General features: G+C 40.0%; 1 protein-coding gene and 1 pseudogene across 3 annotated transcripts in view; one reads left to right on the top strand and one right to left on the bottom strand.

Annotated features, from left to right (window-relative positions):
• Window positions 1-26,589, top strand: part of Opcml (opioid binding protein/cell adhesion molecule-like) — a 1,134,695-nt gene that overhangs the window by 203,867 nt on the left and 904,239 nt on the right. The window lies entirely within an intron of this gene.
• Gm33456 lies at window positions 26,010-26,556 on the bottom strand (annotated as a pseudogene).

Below are 26,589 nucleotides of genomic sequence, written 5' to 3' on the forward strand. Positions count from 1 at the left end.
TCAGAAAAATGATTCAAGGTAAGATGTTATATACAAAACAATGAAAGGGAAAGAACAGGTTAATTTTTTACAACTGCAAAGTTATCTTTTTTTTTCAGATAGGAATAAGAGGGAATTTTTAAATAACTCAGCACCAACCACCAAATAGATGAGAGGTCGAAAGTAACAAAACGGTCTGTAACGTCTGAGACGTACAGACTCAAGGCTTTAAAGGCTAATGAGCAAAAAGTAAAAGATCAGAAGAAAGGCGAGAGCCAGAAGTTCAGTGTGAGGAAATTTGCTAGGGATCTAGCTTAGTAGTAGGGTGTGTACTGAGCATGTGCGAGGTCTGGAGTTTGTGCTCCAGCATTAAATAGATAGATAGATAGATAGATAGATAGATAGATAGATAGATAGATAGATAGATAGTAAGGTAACACAATTCAAAAACATATGATTAACATGGGGGAAATGACAGAGTATAAAAAAAATCACAACACTTTTCAAACCTCAAGGTTTTCATTCTTCCAAGGAAATAGGCACATGCTTAGGAACAAGGCAAAGGCTGAGGCTGGGCCCTTCATGATTCCCATCCTCCTTGGAGTTCCGTAGTCACAACAGAATGCCTCAAGCATGGGAGAATGCCTGCAGCATCATGTGCGCAGTCCTTGCCAGAAGGATCTGATATGAGCATCCTGCACTGATGTGTAGAGATGCCGTCCTCAGGCAAGAGGAGGCAGTGGGATGTGGGGAGTCACAAATCCACAAGGGCAGCTCCTCCAATTCACTCTTGAACCTTTTATTTAGAAAGAGCACAGAACAGGCCCATGGATAACCAGATCTTTTCACCATTTTCTTTAATTTTAAAAAAATATTTTCATTTTATGAATGCTTGGCCTGCATGATTGTCTGTGCATCACATGGATTCCTGGTGTCTGGAGGCCAGAGGAGGGCATTTGATTTCTTGGATGTGGAGTTACAGATGATGGTGACATTGTGTTGGTGCCGAGAATCAAACCTGGGTCATCTAGAAAGGTAGCTAGTGTTTTTAACCCTTGAGCTAGCCCCTGCCATTTGTTTTTAGTCTTGATTCTTCATCAACACTTGCTTCATTGGAAATCAAAACAGAAAAAAATATTTTGTAATATCATGGGTGTAGGTTCAAATCTCTACCTTGCCAATGGCTAGATATTCAATTTGAGCCAATTTTATTACTTTTATTTTAATTGCCTGATATAAAAAAGGAGGGTTTTTAGAAGGTCTACCCCTCTTAATTACACTAACAAAAACATTTTCTAGATTGTGGGCCAGTTGGGGCCATAAGTCATTTCTTATTTGCCTTTCTGTCCTCAGTACTTGGTAAGTTGCCCAGGATATGTGAACTCTTGAGTGTGTCTGAAAATAATAATAACGAAAGCCAAGCTTTATGCATTGCACTGCAATATGCCAAGAATTATGCTGCACATCTTATTTTGGTTGCATCTGTTAATCTGTAAAACATGTCCGTTAGGCTTGCCACATCATTAACCATGTTATAGATAGAGTAGGCTTAAGAGTAACTTTCCAAAAAGCTAGGTTGTTTTCAGTTTTTCAACATAGTTAATGAGTTAACACATGCCAAGGTGTTTCAACAAACCCAGGAGTCAAGACAAACTAGGTGTGTGCTGAAGAGTGGAAAAATATCTCCAGCATCCATGCAATATTCCTCAGAACTCTGTCCCTAAAATACCTCCAAGTGTCTGCCTAGCATCCCTCCTTACAGACCCTGAAACTATGGTGCAAGGCTCATGCCAGTTTACTCAGGATCCTCTTTCTCATGATGCTCTGGCTTCTACAGCCTCTACAGGAGTCTACATCCAGCCTTCTGCTGGAGAGCACTGACTCCCATTCAATCCAGGTGTGGGAGGGCTAAGTGTGCTTACAACACCTTGTATCTTCTAAAGTTTAGCTTGATTATATTCTTGGCAATTACTGTGTTCTATGGGAGAAGTCGAAAAGAGATCCGGTTAAAAGCATTCGCAGAGCAACTAAAGCCAATCTGAAGGAAGGGAGTGTGGCTGTATGGAGCGACAGATTCATCAGTCTGAGAATGCCTGTCTTAGCGAACCCGGTGCTGACTCTTCACTGCTCCCTCTGCTTCCCTGTCTAGAAGCCTACTGCTGGAGAGAGTCTTTGAGCAGCTGCCACTCCAGATGGACATCTAAGGCCATGTTATCCCCGCAATTAGCATAATATACTGGAACATTACCATTAATCCTAGAGTCTGGGCAAAACCATCACACAAAAGTATGCCAAGTTGGTCCTTTATCACACACTGGACACTCAGTAAAACATTACAAACAGGTAGGCAGAAAGACAGACAGACAGACAGACAGACAGACCCCATACACTTAAATTCCTCATACTCCTGTTTCCCACACAAAGGGAAAGCTAGGGTGGAATAAATCTCTTAATTGTTTTTTTTTTTGGGGGGGGGATTTTAATGATGTAATGGCAAGAAAACAGCAGAGAGAAAAACAGCTTTTAGAATTGTGCTCAGTTTTGCTGAAGAAAACAAGAAAGATGAGCAAGAAATGAGGCTTAATTTTAATGAAGGGAAATTTGAAGCTAAGTAAAGAAATTGCAGGAAGTGGGAGTACTTGGGATTCAGACAAGAGCAAAGTCTCACATTCCCTTGTGATGGACAAGATTTTGTTCTTAATGTCTTCATACAAGAGGCTGAGAGGTAGAAAGCACTGTACAACCCAGAAGAGAAATCTGAAGTCCGGGGAGGAGGGACCCACTTTATTCCCAGAGAATTTTGGTGGAGGTTGGCTGAGGACACGTCTTTCTCCACAGTTCTTGAGATTCTTACTTCCCTTCCATACAAATGCTTGGAACACGGGAACGAGCTGCATATCTTGGCAAGGAGTCATCCTCCTGCTTAAAGCAACTGGATCAGATTTCCCAATGATGAGTTCCTATGACATCTTTAGCCCATTAGTGTTTACCCTGTAAAGAATTCAAAACTGTATGTGTTTTAATATACTAAAAGTATGGTATACATGTAAGCGTAAATACGCATATGTATCTAATGTCTCTCTCTCTCTCTCTATTCTTTTTTTTTTTGGCTCTTTGGTCTTTTCTACGTTCCGATAGAGGTTGGCATTACTTTGATGGGTATAAACTTTTGTTGACATAGGAAGACAAAAACAATTATCTCCACTTGAGAGTTGACACTAATAAACTAATGAGAGAGAGAGAGAGAGAGAGAGAGAGAGAGAGAGAGAGAGAGAGAGAGAGAGAAGGTGTGCATTTATGTATATTTTGTTATATACGGTACTATTGCTATATAAAATGCTATAAACTATATGTGTTTGTTAGTTTTTTGACAACATGACACAATTCATTCCACTGTGAATGGCGCTATTCCTAAACATGTGGCCTTGGGCTGTATTAAGAAAGCAAGCAAGCCTTGGATAGCAGGCCAGTAAGCAGCATCCTGCATGGTCTCTGAATCAATTCCTGCCTCCACATTCCTGCCCTGGCTTCCATCAATGATAGGCTATGACAAAAAATTATAAGTTAACTTAACTCTCCCTCCCCAAATTGTTTTCATTCTATGTTTTATCACAGCAACAGAGATGCAAACTAGAACAGTATTCCCTATATGTTTGATATAATCTATAATATAATTGACTTCAATATATAAACATATATCATACAGACACATACACACATACACACAGGCAGACAGACAGACAGACACACCCCTACAACCTGATTTGCTGTAACAGGAAAGTTGACCTTTGATGCCCTACTGAAGTATAAAACAATAGCTTCCTTTAAGTGGAAGATGGTAGGGGCCAATTGGACAGTAACATAAGCAGAGGAGTGACATGGAATTGATTCTCTCACTGGCTGTAACAGCCCCCAAGGAGGCCTACTGACTGAAGTACAGTCAAAGCTGGCAAGGCTTCCAGGCTTACTGTCTGAAAACAATCTCTACCTTTCCCAGGAAATAAGGTTTTGTGTAGAAACCAGACTTTTCATTTTACTAAAAACCCTAGGAAATGTCCAACTATGTAAGGCATAGGCAAGTATTTGACAATGTTCTCAGTGAACAGCAAAGTCAAAACCACAGATCCCAAACCACAACCACCACCACCACCACATAAACAACAAAATCACAAACAAAAAAAAAATCCCCAAAAAACAACAAACCCAGAAGCCCTCCAGGTAATTTGGTGAGAGCCACAAAATGCTGAAGTAAATCCTTATCAGGAATTTTAATGAGCAAAATAAAATATGAAATCTGTGCGATTAAAATCAAATCTTTCCCCTTCTGCTCAGCAAGCACAGGCTGCCAGAATGAAGGCACAGGCAGGCACTGGGAGGCCTTTTGTATTTAATTACTGCCAGGATTTTTCTCAGTTCAAAGCTCTTTCTCAAGCCTCCACAGGGCTAATAGAGAACTCTAGAGAGTAAATAAGCTCTCCTCTGTGTGATTTGGAGTACTGGACGGCAAACAATAAACAAATGTTGCAAGACCCAGGCCAATTTGTCTTACTCTACATGCCTGCGAGGGTGGGGGTCCCACGTGGATTTGGAGGAGGCAGGCTTTATACACTCCAGCACCCCCCTTAAGCAGCAGATTCACTTCCAGCTATTTTGGTCTCCTTTGGGTTTTCCTAAATCTATGACCATCAGAGTGTCCTGGGGAGGTATCTATCCACATAGCATATGTCACCTAACATCTATCACTTCCTGGAAGTGATACTAGTTCACCCTGCCTAGATGATTCCTCTGCCCACTTGGAAATGGAGTTAGCATCGCCCCTGCTTTGAGCTCCTTGCTCTGAACTCTAGATGCTGATGAATCAGGGGTAATGTCTGGGCCTCAAACAATTCTCTTTAGTCCTTAGTCATCACACATTGGTAGCTTTTATGGACATGACTTGGGGGCACATGTTAATTTAATTACCATAGTGCTACCTGCCTACTCGGTACCACCTTTCCATATACATTCTGTCCTATTTTACTCCAAGTAGTGATTTTGATCTCTCATTTCCGTAGCCAAGAGAGTGGGTGTCTCATGTAAGTATCAGAATCGAATAGACCACGAGAGGTCTGCTAAGACACTCCAGAAATCCAATCTTTTGCTTCTTGGAGGAGAAGGTGATAATTGATGTTTTGCCACCAGACACCCTAGTGGGGAGTTTAAAGCTAGTATAACTCTAGGCTTTGGCAGGGTACATTTTCCCAGCTTGTTTGTGTGAAAGGGAGTGAAAGTGGTGGGAGGGTTGGACCACAGGTTTCTACGTCCCTGGATAGTGGTGTCCAGTGCATCATGCAAGCACATCTCTTTCCTGTATTTAGCTCAGCTCTCGTCATGTGTTCCAATAGGTAAATTCTTGCTTTAATTTTGTCCTTTAATAATCGTAACTTAATTTTTATACAGTAGGACTTGTGTAAATGTTCACTGAGTAATATGGCATCTGCAATATCTCTCAGTTGTTTATTCAATCTTTCAAGAAATATTTGTTGAGCAGATGTTATGTGTCTGGCACTATGTTGATCTCCAGGATAAAGCAGCAGGGTAGATGGGGACCTGACAGCACGGACAACAAAATGGACATAGAGAATTGAGCATCTTTTGCAGACAGAGCTGGGAGCCCTCACTGATGAATGGACAAAGGCAGTGGGTAATAAATAATTCTTGTATTATTGGCTTTAGCAAGTACATCAAGGATGGAGCATGCATGTGACCTGGGAAAGAAAGATTGAAGGTATTCTCAGGGGGCTTTATCATCCAATCTTTAATCCCATTGCTTAATAATTACAAACTGTTTTTAACCAGCAAAGGTCTAATATTATTATTTTTTTTTCAAAATCAAGTTGCTCAGGGACTGCCTTACTCTTAGTAGAATGTCTGGAAGGTGGAGTCTAAGCATTTCTGTTTGTAAAAGATCCTCAGATGACTTTTAGCTTTCCCACGATGGAAACTACCACTATCAAATGTGATGGTAAATATGTGAATGTTTGTGGGAGTGAGTATAGGAGAGGTGGGGTACAGAGAGGTATACTGTATGGAACAGACTTTAGTATTTTTCTGAACAGAGCATAAATAAATGGGCAAAGCTACTGGATGAGTAAAAAATGCATGGTTTAGCTTTAGCATTAGCCATTGTTAAGTAATTTTGGAATATTGTCTATTTCTCTTCTCTTTTTTAAAACATCAGCCTTTTGTTCACATAAGCAACTGAAGTTGCCATGGTGTACCAATGTGGAATTAATGTGTGTTGGCAGTATGTACCTGTGTACTTTCATGTGTTTTACTTGGCACTGTGGTTTCTGAGGTTGTCTGGTTCCTATATATCGTCCAGCTGGAATCTGCAGCTTTATGCTCTGTTCTTGCATGTTCATATCCAGAATTAAAGGAGTCAGATTGAATACACTGTTATTTTCATAAAAGTTAGTGCTGTGACCTGTGGGCTTGAGCCTCTCATGGTAATTAGCAGTTCATACATGTGTTTAGTACAATTATATGTATGTGAACCAAATCAGAGTTAATAGCTAATCTTCACTAATATAAGGTGGTACGGCACATGGAAAGGGTTTTCTTTTTCCCCAGAACACAGCACAGTACTCCTGGACAGAGCATCTGTATTCTGAAATTGACTGTGGACTGAAGTTCTCTGAAAGAGCCACATCTATGCTGAAGACTCTATGGAGCTAAGTTACTTCCCATGATAGTTGAGAATTAGAATGTTGCAGGTAGAGGGACCTATCTTGGACCACCTTTAGTCTCCTTAACAGCTATCTATCACCCAACTCTGTATCTGATCAAATATTCTTTGAACTATCACATTAAACCATGAGAGAGTTATTAACTTAGCAGACTGTTAGTTTCTCCCATCCCAAAGCTGAGGATGCCAAGGAATGCATTCAGATGGCATCTGGAGCCTATAGCAAAGTCTCCCACTTTTCTGTGACCTGATATTCCCACCCATGTTTTGCAGGGAATTGTCTGACTTAAGGCTTTCTTTTGTTCTGTGACTATAAAAGCTTCTTGTAGCCATTTCCATGTTGGAAAATGTCCTCCAGATCAACCTGAATGTGTGTTCCTAGGTCAAAGTAGCTGGCATTTGAACTAGAATATACTGTCTCTTACTCCCTTTAGATTGAGGGATGGGCTTTTCATTGTTCAGTCCCCTTATAAGATAAATTCCACTAAAGTAGGAATAGAGAAAACACTTTAGTACAGACACACATAGATACACAAATCTATACAAGTCTATCCACATGTATTCACATATATAGACTTAGATACTTACACATGTACTTGTATATTTACATACCTGGTCTTATACACATATACACCAAGGGTGTGCTTGCTCAGCCTCATCTGTGCTGACAGTCTGATATGGTCTATCTTCCAATGCATCATCCAAAATAACTGTGAATTGAATCAATTTGACTAAAATCAATGCTCTTTTGTAGCACTGCTTAAACTCTAAGTGGAAGTGAAGGCTTTGAAGCTGTTTTCCCTGAGTAAATGAGGCACTTGGGGAGCTTTTGATGGTAGCAGGAGCCTGTGGCTTCTACCCTGTCCAGCGAGGTACTCTCTTTCTTGAATCTTGGAAGTAATTAAGGAGCAGACAGCAGAATAAATTACAGGTTCTAATTTTTTACAAAATATTTCCCCCTCCAGATCCTCAACACCCCACACGTTTTTGTTCCCTGACACCCTGAGTTATTATCATAGTGGTGGCAGATACTGTTACCTAGGTCTTAGCAAGGCAAAGGCTGATAGGTGAGAAAGAGACTTACGTGGTTTCCTGGTGTCCTCTCTTCCTCATAGGAAAGTGGATCTCTTTCTTTGTGTTAGCTAGCCACAAGATTGGCCATAGCCTCAACCTAAAGCCAGCCTCGTCTGCTCTCATCACATCCAGAGAATATGGCCAGACACAGAGCCCCACAAAACCCTTTTGGACAGTGCACCTGGCAGAGTCATTGTTGTGGGAGAAAGGAGAGGTAGTATGAGGCTAGGGAAAGCAACCGTTTCTAAACTGTGGGGTAGCTGCTCTCCTTTATTAGCCCACTGGGAGTTTTCAGAGAAGACCATAATTTCAAAGTGTTTATTTTTGTAGTTACAAAATGCATGCTTTATTTGGATATGAACATTCAGGCATGTTCGCTTTAATTTGTGAAGGAGGAAGGCAATTTGTATTGTGGTAAAAGCTAACATAGATATCTGTGATTTGGACTCTGGTACTTGCTGCATGACAACTTGTGTACAACAGCCACTGTAGTACTTACTGCATGCAAATCATCTCACTTAATTACAAGAAGCTGTGTCAGATGGGGTTACTGCTAGTATTTTATATGTAGGGAAAGATAATCAGAGAAGAAAGAATCTCAAAGCCTTTACGTAAAGTGAGTTGGAAATCAAGATGTAAAACCAGCTCTGCCAGGTGAACTCCAAGGACATAGGATCCAGAAAGTAGCTCTTGGAAAGGAGGAGAAAGAGAGGGGGTAGAGGGAGGAAGCAGAAGGTAACCATTCAGGTTCTCTTTCAAGTAGACTGTTAATTAAATTTACCAAAATAAATGGCAGTCATACAAATGAAGTGCGTCATCCAATGAGTCTTGGTACACATTAGGAAAAAATACATCTTTAATAATTCCAAACAATCAGGTGAAGTGAAAAAAATGGCTCCTGAGGAACATATCTCTTCAGCATGCTTTGATGGGATTTAAGCTTCTCTACACCATTGGTATTCATGTCACATAGAGGACGAGGCTGATTCAAAGCCAGCTTGTCTGAGACATTTCCTGGGAAGCTTTCAAGGTGAAAGAACGTGGGTCCATATTAACTCCATGCAAATGTCTTGGAAATTCTAGAAAATGATGTTTTTTTCTCACAAGATAGATGGATTAGGCCAAAGACTCATGTCAGACCTGTGAAGAAGTCATGAGGCCCCCCTTTTTCCTAGTCTCACTTCTACGAGTCTTCAGCGGCACGCTGGGTACACGAGTGACTCTCTGTTTCTTGCTTTCCACATTTCTAAACTCACTGAACTCAGTCAGCTTGAAGTCAGTCTCAGGGTCAGAGAAAAGAGAAAATCTGGCCAAGTAAAAGGATGGAAAGCAAGAGGTTGTTTTGGCTGGGTAATGCACATTGGTCTGGGTGACTGGAAGATCCAGAAAATAAGACCCACGACCAATTATGACAATGCTTTGTTTTTGTGGCTACTCTTCTTTTAGGAAGATTTTAACTGTCTGGCATTATGGACAACACATTCAAGCCATCTTGGAAAAATTAATTTTACTATGGAATTTGCATCTCATTCAGAGCTCCAAAGAAGCTGCTTGCAGTTGAAGGGGGGATTGGACAACAGCTGGGTGGCCTATGAACTGTATCCAATGCAGCTACTTCAGAGGCAGCTCTGGTGATAAAGGATGCTCTGATTTTCCATTCACAGGCATCTCACCTGGGTGCATAACTCGGCTGGGCTGTTTGAATGTCTTAGCTTGTCAACACGATGTGCCATGAATTTTAAAAAGCAAGCACTGATTAATGTCCTGGGTTAAAATGATCAGGTTGGAAGAAAAAAATAAAAGGCACAGCATCTTAGACCAGTGAAATCATGAGATTTTGAGCAAAGCCTGCTTGAATATCTAGAATGTATTTGATCCAGCTGTCTAAGACTGTGAACTCTACAATGTGTTGACTGGAGCTCTTTGTGATCATATGGTTCTAAATGAGAGGGTGTTTTAAGCAGATATTTTCAAAAACAAGCCAGAGCCAGAAAGTCGTTGGAGGGATATAAGCAGCTTTTATTCAGAACTATTCATTGCAGGGTACAGGGAAACAATTTGAGTCTTTTAGAGCAGCGAGGATGGGGTCGGCAGGATGGCTCAGTTGGTAAAAAAAAAAAAAAAAAAAAAAAAAAAAAAGTTAAAAAAAAAATCTTGCTGCCAAACTTATTTGATAGCCTGAGTTCATTTTCCAAGATTCACATGATTAGAGGAGAGTGCTAATTCTCCTATCCTGTCCTCTGCGCTCCACGATGGAATGTATGTGTTCATGAGAGCATGTGCACAGACACTAAATAAGTAGATAACTGAATAATATGATTATTCAAAAAAATACAAGAAAGCTATCAATATAGAACTTTGCTTAGCAACAAATATACCTTGGACAAGGAAACATTTTTAGTCAAAGTGGAAGGTAGAAATCATTGGGCAGAAGAATATCAGTGGGAGTATAAGGGTAAAGGTAATTGTGGCCAAGCTTAAGGTAGACCAGGAAGCCAGAGTATCACTTTGGATGTGGTCCAGGGTATAGAATCTAATCTGATACTGAAGATGATCGAGATATGGAGGGGATTTCGGTTAAAACTGCATTTTATAAGGATATATACTGATAATCCTATGATGTAGATTAGGATTCTGATATTTAGATAAGCAAAGAATCTTGTGTCAACATGAAATGAAGGTTTGAAGTAGATGGTACAAGAGCAACGACTTGGTTCTTGTACAATATCTAGAATGAAACATTTGCTACAAAGTGGGAACCAGCATGCCATGCATGGCATCTGTCTTTAACACTTCCTTGGACCTTTGCCTGGTGCCAAGTAACCTATCTGATCTTCAAGTAACCTATCTCTTTGATTTTCAGTCTTCTCATCTGAGAATGGGAATAGTGATAGTTGAATCTCCCTCCTAGATTGTTCTGAGGTTTAGATCTACTTAGTCCCTAAAGGGGGTTTTGAAAATAGATCTAAGGAGCACAGTCTGTAGACACAATTTCTATTAAACAAAACAAAACTGATAACGATATGAGCTTTCAGTGGGGCTATCAAGCCAGCGCAGACATGGGCAGAACTGGCTTTTCTGCTTTGAAAGCTGCAACTCTACATAAAATAAGAGTGAAGGTCTCACCATTTAAGATGCTGACTAATGGGTAGCCTTTGTCTAATTTTGTTGTTGTTGTTGGTGGTGGTGGTGGTGGTAGTGATGATTGTAGTGTGTGTGTGTGTGTGTGTGTGTGTGTGTGTGTGTGTGTGGTTGTAAATGGCACTAAGGACTATGCATATTCTAGGCAAAGCCTCTATCACTGAATAACATCCCATTCCTACTGTTTCTCAAGATTTTCTTGAGACTGAGGCTCCCTAGGTAACTCACTTATTCTGTAATAAATGGTTTACCACTTTAAAAATGTCTCTGAAGTGGTGATATGTCCTTGGTAGCATGTGGCAGGCTAATTAGATTATTTTCCCCTTAAATCCTTAGAATTTTTTTTAATTTAAAATTTTTTTGTAAGAAGTTTGGTTTTATTCTTCATTATAAAAATCTTTATTATTTGAAACACACACACACACACAAACCAGTGAAGTTAATAGGACTCAATGCCTATATAATGCAGTGAACTTCTATATAGTTAGATGCCAAGGACCAACCTATTGTGTGTTCTGCTTCTGCTAGTTCTCCAGATACTTCTGCAGATAACTCAGCTCTTGCAGAACAAATCCCAGTCTTTTATTTACATATAAATTCAATATTCAATCATTACCCAGGTTCTCTTTGATTATCCTAGGAATCAGCATTTTATGATCTTAGCTTCTTGATTCTTAGAAAAAGACAGCAAGTACACTTGTTTGTTTGTTTTTTGTTTGTTTTTTGTTTTTTAACATAGCAAATGAATTCAGAGATCTGTCTGCCTTTGTAAACACAGACAATAAGCTAGCTGGGCGGGATCCCATCCTAATATCACCATTCCCACCATACCTGGACCTAAAGTCATTGGTCCCAGGCTGACCTTGCACTTAGAAATCTTCCTGCCTTTGTAAGCACTAACAATAAGTTTAGCTGAATGGGATCTTGCCTTTTGATCACTGCTCCATAAATCTCCTTATTTCCTTTCTTAATGTCTTTCTGACAAGCTGGACCATTTCTGCAACTGTCATTGTTCTTTTAGGTCCTTGAAGCCCCTCATACAATTTGTGTTGAATTCTTATATTTTACATGTTGAGATCCCTGAATGTTTGTTTTCAGAGTTCTTTCCTACAGCCTTAAGGGCTGTCCTGAATATTACAGCATTTACCATATTGCTGGGAGATATTAGACACACCATTGCCTCCCCAACTCATGCTGCTCCTAGTTATCATGGAGCCATTAAGCTTGGCAGGGAAAACCTGCTCTGATAACTGGTGGGGAGAACATCAGCACTACTGGAGGTCCTGTTGGCTGTCCTCCAGGGGTGGGAAAGCTTGTCATGCTATCACTTCCAAGGCCATGCAGGACTCTACAGGTAGAAAAGTCATTTGACACAGAAGCTGTGGAGTTTCTCATTGGATTTTATGCTTTTACTATCAAATATATTTTATGTATCTACCCATCACCTAAAAAAAATCCATGAAAAATTTAGAACTAGAAAATTAGCTTTATATCTTCATTTATAACTTGTATCCATTATCTGCCTTCAGTCCTTCTTCATCCCCTAATCTTTAGTCCTTCTTGTTTTCTTTCCTACATGTTGTACTATATGGACATGTATATTTGCATATATATGCACATGCATGTATGTTTATGTGGCTAGATTCCACATATGAAGGAGCATATGCAAGGTTCTTGAGACTGCGTGATCTCACTTAATATTATACATTCTAAGTCCATCCATTTTCCTTCAAATTTTGTGACTTCACTTTTCTTGTACCCATATGGATACCCAATTTGGTTCTAAAGGAAAGTGAAGTCACAAAATTTGATATATGTTTAATATAATATAGATATATAAATTTATATATAAATATATGTATGATATACATATATATGGATATGTACCCACACACACACATACACAAAGTCTAGACCAGACTTCTTGCCACATAATAGAATCTCAACAAACAGCTCTGGCTTTACTCTATTAATGACTTGAGCGTTAATTCTGAGTCATGTCTGACAAAAAAATATCTGAAACAGTGTGAGATGGGCTTACAGCTCACAGTTTCAAAGGTGGAGAACTTTGTTCTGAGGTGGTTTTAGAAAGAATAAGACTTCATAGTTCAACCCGTGGGAGTGAGGAATGCTGTCCATACACATAATTTTCATTATCCTTTTACCTATTGAGTTTAAACTACATTGATTCTACTTCTTTGCCATAGTGAATAAAGCAGTAAAAAAGAGGATTTATGTCTTATAAATAATTATTGCTTTTAAAACAAAATTTAAAAACAAAATTAAGATTTAATGAAACACAATAATTCAACTGAGTTTGGGAAAATTAACATCAAGTATTGAAAGAATGTTCAATGGATGCGTCTGGATTATATAACCATCATTTCTTTAGTAGCTCAGGATTTTTCTAGTAGAACCTATCTTCTCATTTGTAACCCATATAGGCACATTTGTGGCAAATTGTATTCATGATAATGAATAAAACAAGAGTGTGGCATCTAAGACCAAGTGTTAGGAATCATAAACTGTGGTTTCTAACCCTGCTTGCTATACACGGAAGAGGATTCAGGAGTGACCGGTGTGTTTTCTTTCAGCGTTTTGTCAGACATGCTGCTATTATGTGCCTGGCTTGATCATTTCCTCTTCTCTGCACAGGCCTTGCTGCTCTTGTTCCTGGACAGGAAAAGGGAACACAGCCCTGTCTCAGCCAACCTCACACCTGCCTCCTCTTCCTAGAAGGCTCTTCCTGTCTCCTCAAATTCCCACAGTCTCCCCCACCCTTCTGGCTGTTCCCCTCCTCCCTTTGACTTTTTAAAAATCTTGCATTACTGCTGTTTGTATCACTCTGCTAAGTTCCTTTTCTCTGTCCTTTCAGAGAAGGCACAGTATACAGAACCAACCATGAGTATGTTGTCCTTACTCCATTTTCAAGTCTAGAGTCTTGCCACATAGTAGAAGCTCAACAAAAAGCTCTGCTTTACTCTGTCAATGGCTTAAGTGTTAATTCTGAATCATGTCTGACAGAAAAGAAGTTGAAACAGTGTGAGATGGGTTTACAACTCAGTTTCAAAGGTGGGGAACTTTGCTCTGAGGTGGTTTTAGAAAGAATAAGACTTCCTAGTTCAACTCGTGGGGGTGAGGGGTGCTGTCCAAGTGTCGACCTGATATATACACTGGTGTGCTAATTCTCCAAAGAAACAGTCCGTTCAGTGGTCAAAGCTATTTCATGAGCAAATGAGTTTCACAGCCCTCAAGTTAACATAATGTCACAAGAATAATATGTCCAATGCTGATGGGGCCAATTGATTTTTATTGCCATTTGATTCCATTTTAGAAACTGCACATGCATTAAGATTCATATTTTAAAAGAGGAAAGGTAGATGCATGACTTTCCTAGGAGCATTTAAAGTCTTCATTTTTTTTAAGGTTAAAAAAATTCTAATTGAAGCAGGGCTGGAGAAAGTTGGAGGAACATGCATAAAATTTTAGTGAACTACCAAGGTTCTCTATCTTATTCAGCTAGTTTTTCTCGTGTTTGAGTTTATAGTGTTATAGTTTCCTACATGTGTGCACATACACACACACACATATCACACATGCATCCACAAGCATAGCACATACACCACACACATTACATACCCTTGCATATACCACACATGTATACACACATGCACATATGTATGATACACAGACTATGCTGTATACACATATATCATACACCACACATATACACATACAGATACATTCAACACATAAGATAAGTGTATACCATGCTTTTGTATATATAAAATATGTACATGTAACATACACACACATGTACACATATGCATACACATAATATGTTGCAGAACTATTATATGCCACACATATAACACCATTAAAGTGTATACCACATATGGAGATACTACACACATAGACACACTCATGTACACCACATACAGGCACACATACATACACTACAAACAGGCACATACATGCTGAGGTGTGTTTTTCAAGGTCTTATCATGTTTAGCAAATATTTCAGATGAAACGATATGTTCATCTGTTATGCTGATTGCCAAGATTGCAGTGCGACAACAAACATTGTTTGGGGACAGAAGCTGAAATCACAGCCCACTCTCTTCGCTGCCTGCAGTGATGAACAGACGCATGTTAATTTCCCCCAGCAATATCGATGATATGAGAGCTGTGGACTCCAGGAGCATTTTGTCACAAACAACATGCCTGATGGCTCTGGGCTGGACACAACTGAGACAGTTGTCTATGAAGAAGCCATACCATCATGGCCTCCAGGCTGCAACCTGCAACGGTTGCAACAATAGTGAGCTTTGGCAAATGTGACTGTGTCTGTAGTGTGGAATGGTGACAGCATGAGCTTCACTTTTTCCTGTTTATTATGGCAGAAAGCATGTAAAACAGTGGTAAAAGATGGCTTTGGCTACAGACACTCTGAGCTACCCACTGCTTAATGAACAGCGCATGGAAACCAGCCCACATTTCCAGAGCACAGAAATTCTATTAAGGTTTCAAAGTTCTCTTAAAAGCACATGTGGGCAACTCTCTCTCTCTTCCTTCCTCTCCCTCCCCACTTTTCTCTCTCTAATACACACACACACACACACACACACACACACACACACACACACACACACACACTTATAACCTTCTCACATTTTTATTTGGCCCAAGTTTGAAATTGCTTAATTTTGATATGAAGTTTAGTGTTCTGTATAGAAGGTAGCTTACTAAATCCAATAAATATTTAAAATGTTAGTTTTTATGATGTTCAAAATCGTATTCTTATAGAGCCCTTCAAAACATTATGCTGGTTTTTATTACAGCCATAATAAAATTTTGCAGACCTGGTGGCTTAACACCTATGGAGATTTTATATATATACACACATATACATATATACATATATATTTAATGCTACATGTTAGGAGTCTGACTTGGGCTTTGGGGTCCATGGGCTAATATTGGCATATTAGTTGGATTGTGTCTCTATAGAGTCCTAAGATAGGATCGATATTTCCATTTATTCTATCTGCAATAAGACCACTTATACTCCTTGGCTCCTGGCACCTTTATTCATAACCCAGGCCAATATATATAATCTGGCTTCATTTATCACATTGATTTCTTTGATACCATCCTGGAAAAGTTTGAGGATGTTTCTGAGGACCCAGGTGAGAATATTGAGCCAGTGGGTAATGGCCTCAAGACCTCAATTTGATGTTCACCCTTGTGTAAACTGCCATTTCCCAGCAAAGAAGTAATCATGCAATCATGGAAGGAGACTGTGAATTTGCTCGAGAACATTAATCTACCTTTCAAAGCTATATAAGAAACAAACATTGTTAATTAAAGTCTATCTTCATAATTTTAAGGATACTAGCTTTGGAATCAGGCAGATCTGAATTCAAATGCTGACAGCTTCATTTATGTATCCACTCACCCATTCATTCATCATATCGCAGGATTTACAGAATGCCTACAAAAGGCAATTCCTTATTCAAGTCTTGTGAGTGAGACATACTTGCTTATCCTGACACATTGTATTGCAATTCAGGAAACAGACCAGTCACATGAAAATATATCATGTAATGTCAGTGTGTGACAATATACAAATAAATGACGATAAAAGTTTGTACCATCATGTATAGAAATTGTTCATGGTAGCCATGGGTTCATTCATTTATTCATTTATCTCTGTCACCATCAAACATATCCTTGGAAGGCTTAGTGGGAACAGGGCATTATAAAGAGTCTGCCTATGGGGATATTTAATGTTTGGTCACTAATATGCATCTGTGAGAGACATATTTTCCACACTTGTGGTTGAGAAATGCATAGATTCAAGAAGTTGAATGATTTTTTACATAGTGTTTCTTCATATGTTAGAGCAAGCAACTGAACTCTGAATTCTGGCTTGCCATTAACCATGGAGTTTCAATCATTCTCTTTTTTCTTATACACCTGCGTATATCATTCTCCTTACCTCTCTTCTGCCTTGTGCATTGTAGGAGGGAGAATAATGCTCTGAGCTGGGGTTTAAAACCCTTCATTTTCCTCCAGTCTTGAGATAATGCGATTTCTTTGAGCTTCCACTAATTTCCTTTTGATCATTATGGGACTGTGCTATCTTTGATCAATCACTTAAATCTGTGTTTACACAGGCTTAGCCGAGGGACGAGTTGGACAATTACCCATGCCTCGGAACTAATTTCAACAGCCCACTCGGGGCTGCAGCTCTTTTCCTATTATTTCATTCTCTGCTCTAATGCAGAGCCTCGGGACACACAGGCTGGGTGAAATGAAACAGCGGAGGAGTGACTCTGTCATGTGTGTGTCCTCTGCAGTGAGGGGGATTCTGGGTTGGGTCTTGTTTTCTTGTTTGAAGAAGTGCATGTTTCTTCTCTTGGAGAAAAGATGTGTCATGTAACCTACAGACATGTATTACTTGAATGTGTTGGCCATAAAATATTTGAAAGGAATTTGGACATAGATGAATTCTCAACCTTTACAGAGGAAAAGTATTGACACATGAGCCACCAACTGACCACATTCTCTAATGTCCATCCCATAATGTGGTTATGGGTATTATATATATGTACATATTATATATATATATATATATATATATATATATATATATATATATATATATATATATATGCATGTATAATGTTTTTCTGTTCCTTCAGAAAGAATTCTACTCCCAGTGGTAGTTAGTGAACCAACTCAGTAAAAAACTATGTGTCTGCTCTGTGGTCCTCTCCTTTTCTCTGCTTCACCACCTTTTAACAGAGCAGCTCCAGGACATTACTGTCACAAATGATGAATTATGTACTACCCTCATATATTGCCACTGCCTATGCTCGAACTGCCTGTTTTGATCCTGATACCTCAGTTGCTTCAGAGCCCAGCCTTTGCTTCCCCTTTGCCCCAGTCCCTGGACTGTGGTGGACTGGGCCCTTCCTTCTATCTACTGCTAGGCTGTGTTCACCCCTGAGGGTTGGCAGCTTGTTGATCCCATCTTACCCTTCTCCCTGGTTTTGATGCCTCCAAATCATACACTTCTCAGAACCTTTGTTCTCTCTTCCTATTTAGAGTGTATTTCATTGGTAGCTGGGTTTGATTCGATCAGCCCATTCCATTGTCCCTGAGCTTCTGTTTGGATGCCAGCTGGAGTTTTTGCTTTCAGAATCCTAAGACTCCATCACTAATGATCCTGCTTTGCTTGCCTGCAATCTCTAGAAAGTCGAGCCAAATTCTCAATGTATCCAACAAACTGTAGGGAACGCAGCATGTTACGTAACAGGAAGAATAAGTACGAGCTCTGCGTCTTTTCCTCTGGCTTTGCATCATCTGTTCTTCCACTTAAGCATCTCACCTCCCCAATGTCGACCTCAGGGAGAACTCTGAGGGAAAAAAATGCCAGTAAGTGCGAAAATTACAAATTAGTAATCCCCAGCAATGCTTTAAAATGATGTTTCCCTTGCAAGTGTTAGCTTGAAAAAATCTGCACTGTGAGGGGAGGAGGAGATATCTGGCTCATCAGTGGCAGAGCGGGCTTCGAGCACAATATCCTACTAAATGACACGCATAAGGAGTTGGAGCTTGTAATACCTTTTATATTGCTGCCTGCCATCTGGTTGGCAATTGTTAAGCCTGAAATATTCAGGTAAGCTCTATTTTCTCAAATAGTGTGATGTGATAGGGATTCCAGCACCACCCGTCTTTTTAAACATCATTAAATTTCACTGTTTTTCAGAAGAAAGCAAACGACACTAGCAGGATGTTTGCACAGCAAACAGTGTCACTGGGGAGTGCCCTGTTACAGAGGTGGGACTTCTGCCCTGGGAGGAAGAAAGAGTGATGTTTCATGTTCTGTTTGTACCTGCAGTTCATGATGAAGCTTGCCATTTGACAAAGACTTGCACATTCTATCAGGCTGGGGAGGCATCCAACTCTGCCCTAGGAGGAAGCATGCCTAGATGTTGAGCTAAGACTGCAGTAGTTAAGAACTCCATGTCTCGTCTCTCTTTTTAAATGTTGGGAAAAGAAGAGTGAAGTATTTTCTACAGTCCCCTTCTCATTTCCTCCTTCCTTCCTTCCTTCCTTCCTTCCTTCCTTCCTTCCTTCCTTCCTTCCTTTCTTTTTTTCTTTCTCTTTTTTGGATATGTTTGTTGATATTTTCTCTATTATCTTAGAAGTGGTGAAGGAAGTAAATAAATCAGAGATAGCCAATCATTTTACCATGAAGTATAACTGGATTTCAACTATCCATTCTATTCAATTATTTAGATTAAAAAAAATTCTTGATGGTCCTTCCTTCCATCTCAGCTCCAAACATTGTCTCTGTAACTCCTTCTATGGGTATTTTGCTCCCCATTCTAAGGAGGCATGAAGTATCTGCTCTTTGGTCTTCCTTCTTGAGTTTCATGTGTTTTGCAAATCGTATCTTGGTTATTCTAAGTTTCTGGGTTAATATCCAGTTATCAGTGAGTCCATATCATGTGAGTTCTTTTGTGATTGGTTTACCTCACTCAGGATGATATCCTCCAGATCCATCCATCCAATTTTCTGCCCCACCCGGGGATCCATCCCATAATCAGCCACCAAACACAGACACTATTGCATATGCCAGCAAGATTTTGCTGATAGGACCCTGATATAGCTGTCTCTTGTGAGGCTATGCCAGTGCCTGGAAAATACAGAAGTGGATGCTCACAGTCATCTATTGGATAGAACACAGGGCCCCCAGTGGAGGATCTAGAGAAAGCACCCAAGGAGCTGAAGGGGTCTGCAACCCTATAGGAGGAACAACAATATGAACTAATCAGTAACCTCAGAGCTCGTGTCTCTAGATGCATGTGTAGGAGAAGATGGCTTAGTCAGCCATCATTGGGAGAAGAGGCCCTTGGTCTTGCAAAGATTATATGCCCCCGTACAGGGGAATGTCAGGGCCAGGAAGTGGGAGTGGGTGGGGGAGTATATAGGGGGCTTTCGGGATAGCATTTGAAATGTAAAAGAAGAAAATATCTAATAAAAAATTGTTTTTTTAAAAAAAATTCTTTAGATAAAACCTGGGTTTTGAGCATGGTGGACTGAAAGAATAACATGTGCATAGAAATTTATCTCAATTTGAGTTTCTAGTACTGTAATAAAACACCAGGACCAAAGACAGCTTGGGGAAGAAAGAGCTTATTTCATCTTACACTCCCAGGTAATAATGCATTTCTTAGGTCAGGACAAGAAGTCTATGTAGGAACCTGGAGGCAGGCAGGAATATAGAGGCCATAATGGAGTGCTGCTTACTGGCTTGCTCCTCATGGAACCCAGGACCACCAGCATAGGGGTGGCACTGCCCACAGTGAGCTGGGCTCTCTATCCTAATCATCAATGAAGAATGTAACTCAGGCTTGACCATTTGCCAATCCTAGTGGGAGTCACTTTCTCAGTTGAGGTTTCTTCTTCCAAAATGATTCTAGCTTGTGTCAAGTTGACATACAACTACCCAGCACAAGATTTCAACTTCAAATATTTCTGATACACAGTCTCTTCATAGATCTGTGCATGCAAGCATCTGCTGAATGAACATCTGTGCTCTCACGTTTTTGCCAGGCAGGATGTAAAGTGGCAAGGACATAGAAATGTAGAAGCCCTACAATAAGCGCTATGTGAAGAAGTCTTAAATCTGGGTTGTGACATCAGCCTGCTTCATCTTCAGATGATGGTGGTGTTCTGTGATTGTACCAGTATCCCCAGTGTCTAGCAGATTTCTCTATGATGACTACTTTACAATTTATATTTCCATTTTTCCTCTCTCTCTTGACTTTCTACTCATTGATCAAACTGTCTAATTTGCATGTCCATCTGGATGTCCCAGCAGCACCTCAGGCTCAGCATGTCCCCAAAATAATGTTAGCACTGCTATCCAGTGCCTAACCTTCCTCATCTCACCTCATTGATGGACACTGCTTACCCTCTACCACCCTTTGACCCTCCAGGGACACATCACCTATCACTCCTCTACTAGATTCTGCCATTCCTCCTTCCCTCTCTCCTGCTTGCTCTTCTCCCACAGGAGGGGGAGTAAATTACTTTTGGAGTAAATTCTGGAATCCCTTGGAGTATTACTTTTCTCTTCATGCCCATCATTGGAGAATTAGCACACGTATACAATACTTATTTTTATAAGCCTATTAACAGATTCACAGAATGTATCCGATTTCTCTGATTTTCCCACTTGTCTATTATCTGTCCCCAGATCCAATACAGGATGCCACTACACCTTTGTCACATTTTCTTTGTCTTCTACAGTCTGTGACAGTTTTTTGTCTTATGTGACCTTGACACTTTCAAATAATATTGCTTCATTGTTTTATACAGCTCCCACCATGTGGCTTTGACTGGTGTTTTCTCATGATCACTGTTACATTATAAGTTAATGGGAAATACCACAGAGGCTATGTGCCCTTCACAGTTTATGACAGCAGCTGGTACATGATAATGACATGTGTCACTCACTGGAGATATTATCCCCAATCCCTTGGCAAATGTTGTATCTTTCTGAATTCTCTGCTGGAAACTTGCTTTTTCCCTTTGCAAATATTTTGGGCGAAAGTATTTCCTGTTTCTGCTCAAAAATGATCCTCCTTGGTTTATCGTTGATCAGTGATTCTTGCCTGAAGCAATTACTACTGCAGGCTTCTGAGAGTGATTTTAGTTCCTCTCATTCTTTTTACACTGTTGACTGATATTATTTTCTGTAATTAATATTTTAGTAAGCATATAAAATAATGTGTTTCTTCATTATATTTTCATGTATATCTATAATTATAGCTTGTTAGTATTTGAACACTATCACCCTTCCATGTCTTCTCTGCCTGTCTCTTTGGCTCCATTCTCCCATCTCATAACCCCTTTTTATTTTCATGTCACTTGTGTGTGGGTGTGCTTATGTGTATGGAGAAAAAAACATTCAGTAAGTGGCTTATTCCCCCTCCTATTATCCATGGGAGAATTTTTCTTTTTCATGAGATAGTGTTATCCTAATCCATTTACTCTTATATTAGCTATTTATTGATATGAAGGTAGTCTTATGCCCAATCACTTCAATTTTTGTTGTTGTTTATTAAGTTACTGCAACCTAAGTTATCAATAACCTTTGAGGTCTGGTTTTCGTGACATTGTGTGAGTGTGTGTGTCTGTGTCTGTTTGTCTGTGTGTCTGTGTGTGTGTGGTTAAATATTTCTTTTAATAAGCATCTTCTTACTTTTTGGCACCAGAAACAAACTATATACTCTATTATTATTATTATTATTATTATTATTATTATTATTATTATTGTTATTATTATTATTCCTAAAATCTACCAGTTCTATAAGATAACTTGTTTCCTGACCAGGGTCTGCGTGACCAAGCCTCACACAGATTAGACAAGTGTTCTACCTCTGAGCTACACCCTGACCTTTGAAAGTTCTTCTGCTGTAAGAACATAGGCAAGGAATACGACCATGGTGCTGGGCACTGACTGATACTGCAAAGGGAACATCTGGCCTCTGAGCCAAGGGGCTAGAAAAATACATGTGTGTCTACTAACTTACGGACAGACAACTATATTTATCTATATAACTGTCCATCTGTCATTGCATGTCTGCTTTACAATCAATCCCATGAGTTTTGACTCTATCTCTGACTCAGCTCAGCATCTCACAGGCTCCCTTGCTCTCCCCTCTTCACCAAGAGTGAAAAATTTTGCTCCCATTATCTGTAGTGTATGTGCTTACCTTTCAATCCCCGTATGCAAACAAAGTTATTCCAGAAATGCTAATGTGTGCTCCTATGAGGAAAAAAATACCAGTCGAATTATTTTTGTGTATGGTTCTTTCATTTTTATTCATAACCTACAGCAAAACTAAGCTTTTATTTCTCTATTGGTTAGACCACTGAATTATGTATTCTCATGATTTTGCTACTCTTAATCCACTCAAGTTAAGCTACCTAAAACAAAATTCAGATTATATTGCTGTGCTGTTTAAGATTTTCTAGCATTTCCATTGAGCCCGTTGCTTACAGTCAAAGTGTCTGGAGTGGCATGGACAGTCCTTCCTCATCTGGGGTTCCCCTTGTCACATGCTTACTAGGTCTCTGACTTTTCCCCTGAATTAAATTTATACCATAAGATATTTTGCTTCATAAAATGGGGGACTCTTTTGCAGGAACTCATATATCTGTGATAATTTGACTTGGGATATAAAAATAGAAAGGTACTTGGAATCAAGATAAAAGAAACCATGGATAGGTAACATGCCTATGAGAGACCACATTTTATGAACATCATAACCTTCAGCTTTCTTCGTCACTAGGAATGTGATATAGCCAGTAGTTGGGACATTGAAATCTAAACAAACATGAATTCAAATCCCAGACTGCTAATTGATAACGATATCGGAACCCCAAGTTAGAGCTACTGTCCTTGCATTATCCCTTTGCAAAGGATGAACAGAGGGTCCAAAGACTGGAAATTTGATCTGTGTTAAATTCATGTTACTGTAATAAAATATGTGAGACAACTTAAAAAGAGAAAAACTATTTTAGCCAACCATTTTGAAGGCTGCAGGCTGACTGATTGGTCCTTTGTAAAGTGCTTGGATGGCATTTCACAGCATGGCTATCTAAGAGAGCAAAACCTTTCACTGGGGGGTGGGGGAGGGTGGAAGGAGGGAGGAACAAACAGCCAGGAAAGCCAGGGTCTTAAATACTCTTCAAGTTCACATCCAATGAACTAAAGAACCTAAGCTTGGCCTCATCTCTTGAAATATATATTAAACCCCAAAGACCTCATCCTGGAATCACAGCCTTCAACTTCTGAACCTTTGGGAAACTCTCAAGATCTAAAATGTAGCGTGACCTGAGATGGGAAGAATAAAAAAACATTCACCCCAAACCTGCAAATCACTAAAGCAGTGGGCAGGGAAGATTCATGGGATGCTTAAGCGTCAATCTAGTCTACTTCAGTGGTTTCCGTAGTATGCTAACGATTTGAATTGAATTCTCTCTTTGACCACCATGTACTTTTCCCCTTCAAAATGGACTTATAAATGTTCTGAGATGCCCTGAAATCAAAGGTGGGAGGCAGTAAGGAGTGGCAGCGGTAAGCAACGAAAAGCTTATCTCTAGAAGATGGGCAATGGTGTTAATTCTTCTTGCCTTGAGTCTATATAATGACCAAGCTTTGAGGGTCCCTTAAATATATCATAACCTATTCACTGTCAACCAGCACTCACATAGATAGTGCTCTCAATCATTTGCATTCAATTATAAGGAAGTCTATAATGTAGCCAGTGGTATGTGTCTGTATTAGACAGGAAGCAAGGAAAATTAAAGTGTGATGTGGAAGGTGTTTACTGGCCTAAGAGAAATTATTCTTGGACACATTGTAGATTGGCATCTAATTACTCAATGCCCTTCCTTGTGTGTCCTTTATCTATTTACTGTTTATCCCTTTCTCTCAGTAGCTAAATTTTGAAGAGGTAAAAGAACTATAAAAACCTGTTCCCACACTTTACCGTATTAGAATTTTTCTATACTTTATATTTTTGTCCTTGTGCATAAAGGTATAACTTTCATAGAAAACAAAGACTACAGCTCACATGTCTATACACTTGCCTCTGCTAGAGAATTATGCATGTTGAAACCTCGTATTTGATAACAATTCCAGGACAAGACGTTTTCCTTTGTAAATCAAGGCCAATGTCAATGTTATGCCAACAAACTCAATTCACCATTTAAACCAAGTGTCAGCATCACTGTCTCAAAATATGTTTGGCTGTGAGGCTGCCGTTGTTTTTGATATTTTACATTGCTATTATTTCAACTAGACTCGCATTGCTTCTGAATTACTGGGCTGTGGTATTTGTGATTTTTTTTCTAGGCTAATCAGAAATCCAGACTTGTTTTACCTGTATGTACTACGACCTGCACAAAAAAACGTTTGGAGTTAGTAGGAGACATGGTGACACAAGCCTGCCATCTCTGTACCCAGGGGACCAAGGAAAGAGGATTCCAAGTTCAAAGGCAGCCTAGATGGTATAGCAAGACCCTGCCTCAAAAATAGAACAAAACGGCAGATTGAACTGTCCAGTTCACGCTAGGGGTTTTGTAAATGAGCCATTCTGGTCGGGGTGATGGATAGTTATGCTATTATTGAAGGGAGAGTTCAGCTATGCTGCAATACTTAAGAAAGCAGAGAAATATTTCAGAGGAGAGGCATCCTTCTGGTAGTGATCTACCTTGAAGCACCTCTGTTCTCAGCTCTCTAGGCAATGTGCAGATGCACTTAGGGTTGAAATGATGATGTGAAGGTCGTTATTATTTAAGACTTCTAAATAAGCCAGATTTACCAATGTCAAATTATTGGTGAGTCGTTTGACCCCCGTATTTATTTGTAATTTCCACAAGCTGTGGGTAAGAGCTGCTGTAAATCATATTGCCATTGATCGCGACTCCCTTGTGTAATTCTAAGGTGAACTGCCCATGATAAGGCTGCTGTGCTGAGAGAAAGCCGTGGAAGGAGTTTCCCAGGATGCCCAGGAAATATGCATGGGCATCAATTATTCAGGAAAGAGGAGAACTGGATACCTTTATGTGTATGTGGGGCCAGGAGAAACCTTACTGAAATCTATACATCAGAAGATCTAAATGAGCAGAGGTAAAACCTGGCCTTTGAGGAAAGATTAGAGAAGTGATAAGCATGTCTGTAATAGGCAATCACTTATGACACTTATGACTATTGACTTAATTCAAGGAACTGTGCATCCATGGGCCAGACACTTAAATGGTCCTTCCGGTCAGACTGCCTGTACTTCATGTATTTTCATTTTGAGTTTTCGGCTTCCTTTTTTTTTTTTTTTTTTGGCAAGGTTTTGCTTTGTTTGACAGCAGTAATGGGTTGGGGGGGGGGGGCGGCATAGGCTTGACCTCCGTGTTCCGTTTGACCATGTGAGGAGATCCAGGGTAGTGCTGGTGACCAGCCAGAAGAGCTCAGCCGGAACCACTGGCTTCGAGGCTTTTGTGTTCATCTCACCTTCAGCCCCTTCTCGGTAGGTTTCCTGATGTTCTTCTGCCGGAGCTTGAGGCTGATGGCTATCTCAATTTTGCCTAAACCCTGATTATTTGGAATGGCCCTTCCACTTTCATAGTCTGAGATGACTTGTGGCTTTTTATTTATTTTCGTGGCTAGGTCCTTCTGTGTCTGCCCTTTGCTCTGCCGGTCCCTCTGGAGCTGGATCACTTTGCCCACCTCCAGGGTCACCCTGTAGTGATGCACCTCCCCCGCCAGCAGCCCATTTCTTGGACGTCTCCTCCACATCTCCTCGTTGCTGAGCTGCTAAGATGGTCTGCTAAGACTCGGCCTGCGCAGCCGTGGGACCCTTCTTGCGCAGTCCAGTCACGGTGTCCCAGTCATTCTAAGCCAAGGTGTAGTGGAGGCGGAGGTCTGTCCGGAGGAGGCTTTGGCAGCTGCTCCAGCAGTTTTCTGCATTCTTAGCTGAGGGGAACTCCTCAACCTCCTGCTGGGCGTTGCTTCTTTTATAGACATTGAAAACTATTTGTGAGCTTGCCATTCTTTCCCAAGGTTGTCATTCTCATATTGTTGT

The sequence above is a fragment of the Mus musculus genome, chromosome 9, assembly GCF_000001635.26.
Source record: "Mus musculus strain C57BL/6J chromosome 9, GRCm38.p6 C57BL/6J".
NCBI classification, from domain to species: domain Eukaryota; kingdom Metazoa; phylum Chordata; class Mammalia; order Rodentia; family Muridae; genus Mus; species Mus musculus.